This window comes from Achroia grisella, unplaced genomic scaffold, assembly GCF_030625045.1.
Source record: "Achroia grisella isolate CSIRO2021 unplaced genomic scaffold, CSIRO_AGI_Agris_v1 utg1304, whole genome shotgun sequence".
Lineage (NCBI taxonomy): Eukaryota > Metazoa > Arthropoda > Insecta > Lepidoptera > Pyralidae > Achroia > Achroia grisella.
This window is the reverse complement of record NW_026712617.1, coordinates 793,908-807,878: the sequence shown is the minus strand read 5'-3', so window position 1 is coordinate 807,878 and position 13,971 is coordinate 793,908.

The window sequence follows — 13,971 nt, the reverse complement described above, 5'->3', positions numbered from 1 at the left end:
TATCTGTGTTCTTCCTAAGAGGATAAGTGTCAATGTCAATTCTCTACTTGGTGAGACAATTCGGTTATTAATACAACGAACTTATTTAATACTGGATATTATATTATATTGTATGTATATGTAAATTTCACTATGATATGATTCGAATTAGCAAATGTTGGTTAACCAACTGGTCCTCAAAATACTCCATTTGATGCCATGTACTTTGCGTATCAGTGTATATAGGTCTAAAATTGCATATAGTATAAAATCTATGACATTAGGATATTGTGTATTTACTTGAGTTATGTCTTTCTTACGCTAGACTTATTGTAATGGGTGAACTAATAAGATTAATGTTTCCGCATTTAATTTTAAGATTTATTGCTCATGAAAGCGTACGAAAAGACTTTTTATAACTTGCGTTTGCTTTGGTTAAATCTATTTACTAGCTTTACTTTTACTTTGTAGTTTTAAGAGCTTGAACTATTCATATTTTATTTCTTATTCGATCTGAAAAGACATGTCTACAGTATTCTATTATTTAAAGGGGAAAAAATCGTTTAATGTTATAAATATACGTGCCTTGGATACCGTCTCCACAAAATGGGAATGCAATATCACATTATAAAGTTAATAAATTAAAAGTTGTTGACGCATAAGTACTAAATTGTATGTATTTTAGTGTTGCTGTATATTTACAAATTCTAAGTTACGTCTATATTTAATGAATAAATAACGTGGTTGTAAGAAGTATTTTCGTAAATTTATTTTGGACAGCCGCCGTTCTTTGATGGAGTCATTATAATACATTTAATTGTGTTTAAGGCATGTTATTCGTCAGTAATTACACTTAATAAACGCACAGATACACTAATATTATTCGAATTATATTAGTAATATGTACAATTATACTTCTGGGGCATGAAAATCTTAAACAAGTAGTTTGTAGCTTTTGATACATAGAACTTCTCTGTAGAGTTGATGATATTTATAAAGTAATTATAATTAATAATTATGACGACTGTCCGCCGATCTTCTAAAGAGAATTTTTTTCTATGATCTATTTCAACATTCATAAATAAATATTTTTAATACGAAATACATTTTTATAACAATGAGAGACTTTAAATCGACTTTCGATCGAAGTGCATATAGATATAATGGTTTTACTCGAAGTAAATATATATTTTTTATTACTGTAACAGTTTAACTATTCTGGATTTGATACTAACGAAATTAGAATCTCATTCGTTTTTTATATGATAAGTTGTTTAAAATTACAGTAGGTTAATTTTAAACAACTTATCATATGAAAAAAAATATCTGTTATCTACATCTGCATATATATCGCAACTTCTGTCCTCTTATATTTCTAGCAATATTTATTTACTAAATCCCTGCATACGTATAGTACGTTCATATTTAACAGTTTTCAAATGGTACCTTAGATAAAAGATAGATAATAGAAATGTCACAAAAGGTGACGGGAGTTTTGATGTTCGGAATGGAAGCATTATTTTAGTAAATTTTCGGAATTAAACCTTTTTTTTAACCCTTCTGTATAATCTGTAACTAAATATTGAGTCATTAATTCATGATTAGATTCGATTTTTATTAATTTACTTAGTTTTTTACAGGAGTACTATGAAAGATGAAATAGATCGCATTTTATTTTAAATTATAGATTAAATAGTGTCAATAATAATGCTACATACAAGTTTAATTGATAAATATAATGATTGATAAAACGATAGTTGATAATAATATGAAATATTTTGAACCTCATTGAAAATCTTAATTAGGACTGACATTAAAATTAATACATTGCTCATATACATATACTAAAAATATAAAACTTGTAATGTATGTTCTTTAAATAGAAACTTAGTCGCTTGCTAGTTGATTGTATTAATGTTATAATAGGAACTTGTTATACCTGAGAAATATTGTACTAATAACACGTGGTAAATTGGGTTGATTTTATACAATATAAAGAGTAGATATATAACTATCAATTATAATTATTGAAGGTCGCAGGAGCTCGACTAAAGTGTCTATTACACTTTATTGTTCTAAAATACTGAACATGCAGTGAGAATCGCAATAATGTCATTTGAAACTTTTAAGTGAGAAATTAGACGTAAGATGTGTAATGTTAATACATAAGTAATGGAGATACATTTAAAATAGGAATCAACAAACGCCACCATGTCTCCATGTAGTTGCTTGATATTTTATGAGATCTGCCAAACAGGCATCAGTATAGCGTAACAAAGACTGGCCTATATGGAGAATAATAATGAGAATGTTATGAATATGGTTTTGGTGTAACCGTGTAAATTCTAGTTAGAGAAAGTTTGAATAGTGCTTCTTTCGACATCGTCGTGGAACAACCTTTGGGAAAATAAATCACTTAACAATTTGTTCATAGTAGTTAGCTACTAAAAATTAATATATGAACCAGTACTAAAAGTCCAAATTAATTTTTATTTTAATTCTAAGGATTACTTCTAGTAATTCCTTAGTACTTGTATATCTCTGACATTTGGTGAAATTTTTCAAAATAACTGCAGACTCTTATCAGTGCAGACTTCTCTCAAGAAACTGTTAATGCAGTCCAATACTAAGACAACTTAATATTAGACTGCATTAACAGTTTCTTGATCATTAGAATATTTATCAAACAATGTATTGTAAAAATGTTTTTTAGGTAATTTCTTAGCTTGTTAAGCTGCATTCAAATGTAAGAAATTTTACTCATGTACGTCTCTAAGCAGTCTTTAAACTTATAGTATATTTTTCTCTTCTTCATCTTCCCATTACGCGGGGATGGCTTTCCTAATCTTGAAGCGCCATGAATTTCAGTGATAAGTAGGTACTATCATTTGACCGTCACAATTTTACTATACCGCCAGGTAGTTAGTAGCCTCCCTCGCCATCTTTAATTGTAGCCATGGAAATGCTAAAGGCTTTACTACACTGTTTTAGGGTTTGCGTAAAATATATCCTTACCACTTAAATATATATTCTTTTAGGTTTTCGGTAACAGGTGCTCCGAAGCTGCCCCTTACATACTTGTTTCAGACTTTATCCCCATCTGCCTAACGAAGCACGTTGCACGCATTTCAGTAGTGTGTAGGTTTTGCTTACGCTTCACTACCGTATACTAGAATTGGTCTAAGAGTTGTTTTATTGACTTTGATTTTTCTTAGACGTTGTTCTTTGATTAATGTCAGCTGTAATTACGAGTATTATCCCCGGTAATGACAGAACCCAAGAATTTTAACTCTTGGCAGGATTTTTCCGTCCAACTTTAGTTCAGTGTATGTTGCGTCAGAAAGTAGAACGATCCTCGCTAGCGCAAGCCGTAGCGCAGTCCTCGTTGGCACTGCTTAGTGGAGGCATCGATCCGCCGCGATACAAGAAAGAGCCATATGCTCCTCCTATCCGCAGCGGTAGCTCCTATCACTGTAGAGCACCTGCGTCCAGTATGGACAGGCAGTAAGCAGCAGTAACATCTCAGTGACCTCGTATTCAGAAGTTCGACTTGAGCCACCATCTAGCGGACCATGAGCCGTCCCTGGTGTTTGGCAGGAGTCTGGGAGCAGGTGACTACAAAGTCCTTACAACGCTGACGTCCATCTTCGGAAATTACCGCTTTTGATTGTGTATGTAGCACCAGTTTTATGACCTTCATCTGTTTGGATGATGATTAACATATATATCCTGCTTATAACGTCACTATACAGTAAAATGTACACACGATGCACAAAACTATTTATGCAAAATCATTTTTTTCATCACTTTGTGTGGGAAAGTGCGACCGCACGCCACGGCGGCACGAGAACGACTCCATGGTACACATGCCTACCATACTGCATGGAGTAAATATAAAATCGGCGACGTCGAAAATATTTAGCAACAGTAAATAAATCATCAAGAGATCCCGTTACAAATTTTATTTACAACATCCGTTGTGCCATTTCGAAATTAAGGGTAGGTATGTTCGATAATTTATTGCGTGGTATATTACTACATTTTTATATCTATTATTTCATAATTATTTGATATTTTAGTGTTGAAGCTATAACTAAAAAATTGGGGGTGTAATATTTTATTTATTTAATGATATGTAGTTCATAGGTAAGGTCTAGTTTGTTCGAGTCAAATATGCCACACACAACCATTGCGAAATTATATCTGATATAGAGCGATAATAGCAAAGGCAAGTTCGAAATTGTAATGCTCAAGAGTTTGTACGCCACGATAATACAAAATACTTTTTTGACGACATTTTTAGTTTTAGTACAGGTCTCAGTTTCTCTATTCTGTGACACCACACAGTATTAACGTTCGTTAAACTATTAATTTAATGTTTTATTTTAATTTCACGATATGCTTTTAGTTTCTGGTACAAGTTACTCTATATAGTTATTGTAATTTATACTTTATTTTTTTATTCCTTCTATTTGTCCGTCCATTTCTTTGTGTATTTTGTGGACTAAATGAAGAGGATTTGCGCATTATTTGCAACAGAGTTTTCTGAATATTTAGCGTTTCTCGTAATTCAACAGTGTTCATTATGTGTTCATAGCCTTGGGGACCTTTCCGTACTTATAATATTTTTTTATTTATAAAATAGTTCGATACCTATACTTACAAAGGAAAATAGAATTGTCTTAGAGACAGAAGAAGGTAAGCAATAATACTTTCATGAAATTAGAATTACTTTAGAAATATTGTAATGATATAATTATTGCTGTTACTACTGCTTAGTAGTAGTACTTGAAGAAATAATAATAAATTTCATATTCTTTCTATCTTCATAATTTTGGTATTATAATTTTGATCTGAACGATGTCTAATCAAACTAAACCTTATGTCGACCTTCCAGAGTTTAATTTTATTAGACTAATTAACCCGCCGCTTGGGTTCACATATATTAATAAGTACTTGTATAATTGTAATGATTTATCGCTATTATTAAATTTATTGCCATTACTAATTATAACCATACGTTAAATGATATAAATTTTAATGCGATAGGTTTCGTGGCTAATATTTTTACAAATTTTAGAATATAATTTTCAATCTATTGGTTTGGATAAAAGGTTTTCTAACAAAATTATAGTCGACAATTTATTCGACAGTAAAATTAAAACTTATTATAAAAATGTTTGCTATTTAACTGTCGGATGTTTATTTGTTATAAGAGTTTTTCCTAATTCCATTATTATACGCAAATATTTGTCATTAATCATAATAATTTGTAACGTATATTAAGAATTTATTAAATTAATAAGACCTCAATAGAAGTCAAATTATGAATTTGTAAATTACTGTTAGTGGTCAATTTGTATAGATGTTAATTAAAATACAAATGGTGTGTTTAGTACAGATTTTAGTACACATATGCTTTAGTAGCTCGTTGGTTTCGGACGAGGCGGTTAAACACGCTGGGGTTTAATTAAGTAATGATGTTACTAACAATTGTCTGTTGTAACAGATAATAAAATGATGGGTTTTCAAGTTTTCAATTTTCAATGAACCATTTGAGAGTTGAAGACACAAGTTGTCCGCTTCGCAATTACATAATGTGAAACGTATTTTATGGTATTACGAGTAAGTAAGATTCGTAATAACATTAAATAGATTTTAGTCTGGTACAAATGAGAATTGTCAGTGATAATGTTGCTTAATTATGTATACCTAGATACAGACACCACACAGTACTTTCGCCATGGAAATAATTTCTAAATTACGAGCCATTGTAATAATTGCTAAATTAAAAATAATGAATATGATGAATTCCCTGCAATGCAATGCAGAATTGCATGCAGTAGCAAATTTACCGATTGTTCATTCTTTTAGAAAAAAAGGATTGTTGTTCGAACTACAATTGTGACGCAGCCCTGGATCTTTATTTTTGTGAGGCAGGTAGAAAATTCAAAAATGCCATACTCGCCCACGTTACTTTTTACCTTTATTATCACCATCTTTACACTACTCATGGGGCAAGGCATACAGATTATAAATAGCTTCTAGAAGGAATGCTACATGGACCTATCTATGCTACATAGATGTATTTTAGTTTAGGATAGCACACAATAAGGCCAGGTAGGAAATAAGAGACTTGGGTCTTCTGGTGAATCTAGCAGCCTTTATGCTAATTTATGATTCAACACTATTCAAATGCCTAAAATTGTAAAAATCTACCTCAATTAAGATAATATACAATTTCTCGACTCGGTAACGCGTATTTACGCACTTACAATGCCCTTTTTATAGTGATATCTTAAAATGCCTTGAGACAGAGATTTATATATTTGCTAGCTTTAATTTCGTCTCACTTGTTACGTCTCTTAATTTTCAGTACTTAGCAATTTTGTAACTGATTACCTAAAAGGAGGTGCTTTATTTCAATGTGCTTGTCTTCGTAACACTAGCCTGAATTGTTTTTGCAACCAATAATCAACGAATGAGTTGTTTAATAGAAATTTCGCCACATTGATGTTGTGAATCATCACTTTATAACAATATCAATAGCATATTGCTATTGTCCTTTGAAGATATTGATAAAAATATTCATATACAACCTTTGGGTCTTTTTACCGGGCCCCCCTCAGCACTAGATCCGGGGCTGTTATGATGTACTCAACATTAAAAACTTCAATTAAATGTTGTCGACGTATGGTCAATGCAATATAGTACAATTTTTTAGGGCAAGATGTCTCGTATAATTAAATAGCTTAATAATGATTGTTGTGACAATTTGCTAGCATTTGTATTTGTATGTATATCTGAATAATATTTTTGAGCATCTGTGTTTTTAATAATTAATTGATATATATTTTTCACGAAATGTATTTGATGTATAAATATTTGGTTAATAGGAAAGAGTTTTGTGTAATAATTTAATAGAAAATGTATTTTTGTAAACCAGTAATAATAAACCGATTTTAAAGCAATAAATGTTTGCCGAATTCATGCATTACGCCTGGAGCGCTCAAAAGACCTCGCCTAAATATCGGCCTTATGATATGTTTATAACAATGTTTCTGTATTTTGTAAGAGATAAGCATATTTATTAGGTCTATAATAAGAAAAGTATAATCTAAACATCCAATATTCATATTAGAACTACAGTGAGAATAGTGCCTGCACGATTTCTGTTAATGTAATACAATTGTAGTAGTTGCTGTCATATTGTATATAAATTTAATTGTTCATTTGACCAGTCGTAAGAATTTAATAGACAATACAAATGTCTTAATAATGAGAGAAAATAGATTTCAGTATAGAAATATTGGAAATAAGTAACCTGTTATAGATCTGGTCATAAGATATGCAGTAACTTGATACTGTAAGTATTTAAGCAACCCAAATTGGTAATAATAATGCGTATTTCTATTTCTTACGAGAATTCCGGTAAGGTGTTATGTAGTTTATTGTACGATTATTGTATATATGTAATAATATATAATATTACTATATATGTTATTTTTTGCATTTGGAATGTGTCATAATGTTCGTTAGATATATGTACGTCTATATAATATTTAAAATCCATAGATGTGGATATATCAAGTAATTTAAATTGATGTATATTTTGAATGCAACAACAATGCAAATATTTTTTCTACTCAATGCTCAGCTGAATTTCAATTCACTATTCTATTTTGTTCTTGGAATGTGAAATTATCATATTTGTAGTGGACAATAACGATGACAATTGAAGATTTTAGTTACCTTTATAATATGATCACTGCAAATATATTAATTGGATAGATTAACAGTAGGTTTATAGTCACGTTATTGTTCTTAGCATGTATACTTTTTTTAATCTGTGTTGTTATTAATGGTGTGTATAATATATAATACATATAGTACTATCAGGCACCGATTCGAAAATATTCATTTTTCTCATCCATCAATTTATTTTCTAAACGAATGATGTTAAGGGCTTTATATATATCGAAATCGTTTTGTAAGAGTAAACATATTGTATGATTTGACAAATAATTTTATTTATCTAATGGGATAGGATGTCACATGCAATGTTGGATATAGACCTCTGTAGGTAACACCAAATTATTGTCTAGATTGTAATAATGATAAACCCTTCATTTAGATATTAATTACATTACAATTAAACTAACTGATAATTAAACCTTTTACGTTTATTTGCCTTTTGGCTAAGGTCTCCCACTATATTTTCTTCAGGGTCGCATGTATGACGTATTCTTTGGTGTAATAGCCGCTTGCAGCGGTTTATTTTGAGGCGTAACGTATCACTGACTGCCGACTGGCTCTGATTTTAAACCAATTGATTTTTCCTAGAAAGTCTAAAATGTTTAAAGTTATAAAGCAATTCACAGGCGGTATATGTATATATCTTAACTAAATTTTAATGTATTTTTAAAGAGAGGTTACTACTGCGCCAATTTTATGCCTGCCGTTAAATCGGACGTTATAATCAGGTCTTCATTAAAATCTGCATCAATTAAGTTTTGTTTATAAATAAAAAATATTCAAAATGCAGTCATATAGATATGTTATTTAGTAAAAGAGGCCTATATTCAACAGTACCAAGACACAATGGCGAAGTCATAATAAATATAGTATATGTAGTCCTAATAATATATTTTTAAAGCAAAACCATTACTATTACATGTTAAGGAGTTCACTATACGTATTCACTACATGCATTTAATTAATTACAATAAAAAGGTATTTCTAAATGTATCTTATACAATATAACGTAAGTCTTTCTTTAACAAATTGCTATAATTTCTATTTGTAATGCATTCATTGATAATTAGTATCGTCCGGGTTATAGTTAATATGATTTTTTAATGTAAGAATTATATAATCGTTTATGTCGTAACAGGCATTTGCATCAAAATGTAATAAGTTGTTTACTTTTTTAAGTTCGCTGTCGGCTTCCCGCAGCAGCAAGAACTGTTATCTAATAATATATGTTTAATTATTTCCAGTCATACCTTGTTTCATTGATTTCTTATTTTCTTTTTGTTTATCTGCCCGTATTGGTCGTAGCGTGAGGATATATGACACCTAGCATTTCTTGAATAAATGGACTATTCGAATGAATGAATTTCCAAAATCCGATCAGTAGAATTCTGGAGATTACTCCAAATATCTAATAATGTGTAATAGGTAGTGCGAGTAGGTAGGTGTATTTCTTAAAAGATGTCTGTTTGCATACTCACGTCTAAAACACTGAACTAACCGATTAGACTAGTGATAGTTATTTTTGGTCGCAAAAAAATATAATTTTGTAAGTTTGTACCGTGCGAGGAATTTAACCCGCGACCATCGGTAGTAAGGCGGTGAACTAAAGTACTAGGTGGGTACTACGTTACCGAAGCATCGAAACCTAATAAATATATGAAAATAGAGCCGAATAAATACAGAGGCCGCATGGATTTATTCTTTAAGTATATATAATACGAGTATATTTATAATTTCACTACCCATTTAGGTGAATTTAATATCAAATTTGATTTATATATAGATTATAGATTTATATATAGATATATTTATATATACTCTGAATTACACAGGAAAGACGGTTTTTGAATGTAATAAAAAAACTATAGGTGTACTGTATTATTAGTTTATTTTATAACTTAGGAACTTTGATATAACAATACCTCGTTTATTTAAACAATTCCAATTGAAATTATATTCTATTTAAGCAGTGGCGGCGTTAGGCGTCAGCGACGAGGGGGCCTCGCCAAGTTTTTAATTATTTAAAATTTAGTTATACATTTTTATTTATTTTCAGACATTAAAAAGTGATTAGTACTTTACTAGATTTAAATATACCCTCGAGGCCTCGCGAACTCTAATTTGGCCGACGTCCACGCGTGGTCTAGCGCCGCCACTGTTTTAAGTAGAAAGAAATAGAGTGCACTTCACGAGGAACCCCGTGTTAACAGTTATAGGTATAAATGTTTATTTCTATATAAGGAGTATAAAAAATACAATTACAATAAATCAATTTTGTTTAGGCATGTCATCATTTTTATAGGGCTACTACATTTTCAAGCATTGCTTGCCAAAAATTTGAGTGTTTGACAAAGATAGTCGAAGCAATGAGCAGTTCGCTTGATCAAAATAATCTGTCAAACACATAATTTAGTAACAAAGTATAAAAATTAACAAACAATGCTTTATACCGTAGCCCTTTACAGTTTTTAAAAAATATTACTTATATTAAAGATAGTCTTTTAAAGACCAACGTTACAAAGCCAATAAGCATAAAATATTTGCAATTTATTCTTTCAATAGAAATTACAAAATGGGAAATTTGTATAATAACAAAATTTGATTAGGCCTAAAATTCTTAATACCTAACAATAACCTAAGCTTACAATTCGAAAACTGATTTTGTGGGTTTAAATAAAATTTTTTTTTTATAGTAGTTACAGATATTGTATGCAGTGTTATATTGGTTTTTAATAGGTATTTAATTCTTGGAAAATTAATATTTGCTATTATGGTAATTATTTAATTTGGTTTGTAGTATTAAATATTACAGAAACTATTGCGTAATAATGCGTAATGTATAAAACGCAGAGATGCGAAGGTTACTCAATACCTGAAATGGGGGTTGATCCACTCACTCAAGGTATATACCGTATTAGATATGTTTGAATGCAATGATGGCTGGCTCATCCGTCATGCTCGTGAACGGGTGTTGCTTGTGGGGACGGGTCAGTTCGGGTACGAACACTGATTAGACTATTTGCTTTAGCAACAACATATGCTGGTGGTAATAGTATTCTCCCAAATATGATTTTAAAAATGAATCTGTATTATTGCAAATATGTACAACATATTTGAAAAAAATAAGAGCTATGTTTCTTGTCAGTTCTTCTCATCTCGAAATCATTCCGGACTGACGGTAGCATTGACATATAATAAGCGTCTGTAATAGACCTACATGAATAAAGATATTTTGAATTAGAATTTTATTTTAAACATTCATGTTTTCATTTAAATAATGTATTTAAATAATTAAAATATTATTTTATACGGTTATATTGGTATAAGTGCAGTGTTTGTTCTTCTAAACAACTATCATTAGTAGTAGTAGAAGTTCTAGTTATTAGATTGGCTTTTAAAAAAAAACAAAGAATAGTTACCCTATTTTGCACAGGTTTAGGTAATACATTAAAAATATATTTGTAGACATAGACATGGCGTAGGTAACAAGCTATCATTCATATATAAAACAGCATTCTATTTTTACTACCTACTACTTCTTTACCTTCGCCAAATTTATCTCTTTTAATTATTATTTTAGTACAATAATATTAAAAATGTATATCATTAAAAATACACTTACAAATAATTATACTTATAAACACTAAATGCAATGAGAGCTTACATGTTCGGCTCAATGAAACAATTTTTCTAATGTAAATACATACTTTAAAGACAGACACTTAAAGAAATTGTAAAATTATTCAGAAACTAGATACACGTGTTAAGTGAACATTGCAGACATAAAATCTATTATAGACCTAAATGCATAAGGCCTACGTAGTTAAGGTATAGTCTCGTTTTTGTTATTTCGGCAATTCGACCAATTGGAAAAATTATTAATAATTTATTAAGACTTTAATGGCAAGTAACAAATAGGTATACCTACCTACCAACTTAATACGTGTATATTATTTCAGAAATTTGTTTTACTTCTTACTAATATTTAATTTATAAATGTACATGAATTTAATTAACTTAGTATTATTTTAGTCTTTAGATAATTGTTTCGATTTCATCCGGAAGCAAATCCGAGGCGAACTGTAGGTACTGTTGCCAATGCATTCTGCTCGCCCTGAACAAGACTTCACATACACAGACAAAGTCAAAACACTTACCGAAAGATGAAAACATAAGCAACTTAAATTCCTGTACATCGTAATAAAATATTAATTTATGTACATCTTACAATCTGGCTTATATATGATCAGACTGCTTGTATTTTAAACACGAGCGATATATAAATAAGAGCAATATACTAGTAAAAAGATATTTCGAGGCCCTCTATTGTTATCTTCGCTGGCTTTACCAGTTATTCGAATAAGAAATAAATTGTGTAGATTATAAAACTATATAACTTTATTAACGCATAATAGCCTAGTTCCTTCATTTTCATTGTAAATATTAAAAAAAAACCTCTTTAATTTGATATTTATAAACATAAAATATATGTTATACTAGATTCAAATTAGTATCTAACTACCTAGTTATATAGGTATTCATTTATAGGTATTTTATAAAATACCTATAAATTAATGTCTTTGTGACCGTTTTAATCTCGCAGGCCACTAAACATGCTACATCGTATTTGTCTTAAACTCCTTATTCGTTGAAACTAAAACCTTCCACAAACTAACTTTACCAATCATAGTGTTTTGTACTTTCTTACAAACTAAGAGAAATAGTAGGTAAGAAAACAATAAAACAGTTCAAGTTAAAACATATGTATAAAAAGTTGATGATGAATAAATTATTATAATAACTAAATGAATATTAACGAAATGAATATTAAAAAGATGCTTCTTTAATATAGTTACTTATAGAATACAAGCGAGAAATAGATAAAGAGAAGAAATAAAACTTAACCATAAAAAACAACAAAGAAATGCTTGTAATATCAAAGCCATAAGAAAACAGTTAAACAATAACACTAAAGAGTAGAAATAAATAATAAAAAAGAAACACTCACACCAGTCGGATTCGCACACCGAGGGTGGTCTTTTACTATCCTTTTGGTATTATACCCAAAAATTTAACTGAGATTTTCATTTTCATTGGTTTAGGGACAACAGTACGTAAATCTATTTTAAATTTGATTTGAATCTAGAACATCAGTAGAGATATAAATAAAACTTTTATACGTGTTAAAGAACACACACACACACGAGGTACAATAGTATACCTAAAGGAAAAGATGCATTACATGTCTGTTAACAACGTACAGTATAGGTACATCGCCTATACGCAACAAAGGCAGCACCTCCTTATATTGTTTGCTCAAGCAGCGAACTACTAAACTACTAATATTCCTTTAATGCCCAGGGAGGTACGCGAGGACGCATGCAACAAGAAGCCGCATCCAACCGTATTCAGTATTTTCAAAAATACCTACAGTATTATTATAATTTAATTTATTTAACATATTTATTTCATCCCCATACCTCAATATATCAAATTAGGTGGGAACATCATGCCATCATCGATAACAAATTAAATATTATACTGTCATGTCTACCGACATTGAGCATTTGAGAATTAGAATAAAAAAATATGTACCTATATAACATATAAACCAATAAATAGCATAGACTTAATATAGCAATAAGACAATACATAATATAAATTTTAACTAAGTAGTTATGTACTCTGGGTACCTATTTTCATTCCGATATAAATGTAGTTGTAATGTTAGTTGCTTACTAACAATATATTTGACTACTGTGAGAAAGTAAATATGAAATGCTTTATAATTAAAAATTTAAGCACTGACGGTAGCTTTAACATGTCATTAGAGTTTGTAATTCAAAATATCTTTATTCATGTAGGTTTACTACATGAATAAAGATATTTTGTATTTTAATTTTCTTTTAAACATTCTTGTTTAAAGTTTATAACACTAATTACCTCCTTTTATTTATTTCTTATTCGAATAACATATCGGAATTGTAGTAAAATATTTTGCATTTTTTTTGTTCATTTAAGATAATAATTTAATTATACAGCACCGGAGTTATTCGACATCGAATATCGATTACATTATAAGGCCTCGGTTTCAAAGCTTTAGTACATAATATAGCAATGATAATAATAAAAAGTACATTTATCAGACACATTGTCACTGGTCACTGTTTATCACTTATCATGTACTTCCATTTCCTGGCTACCTAGTGGCCAAATAATTTGTCATAATACATTTGT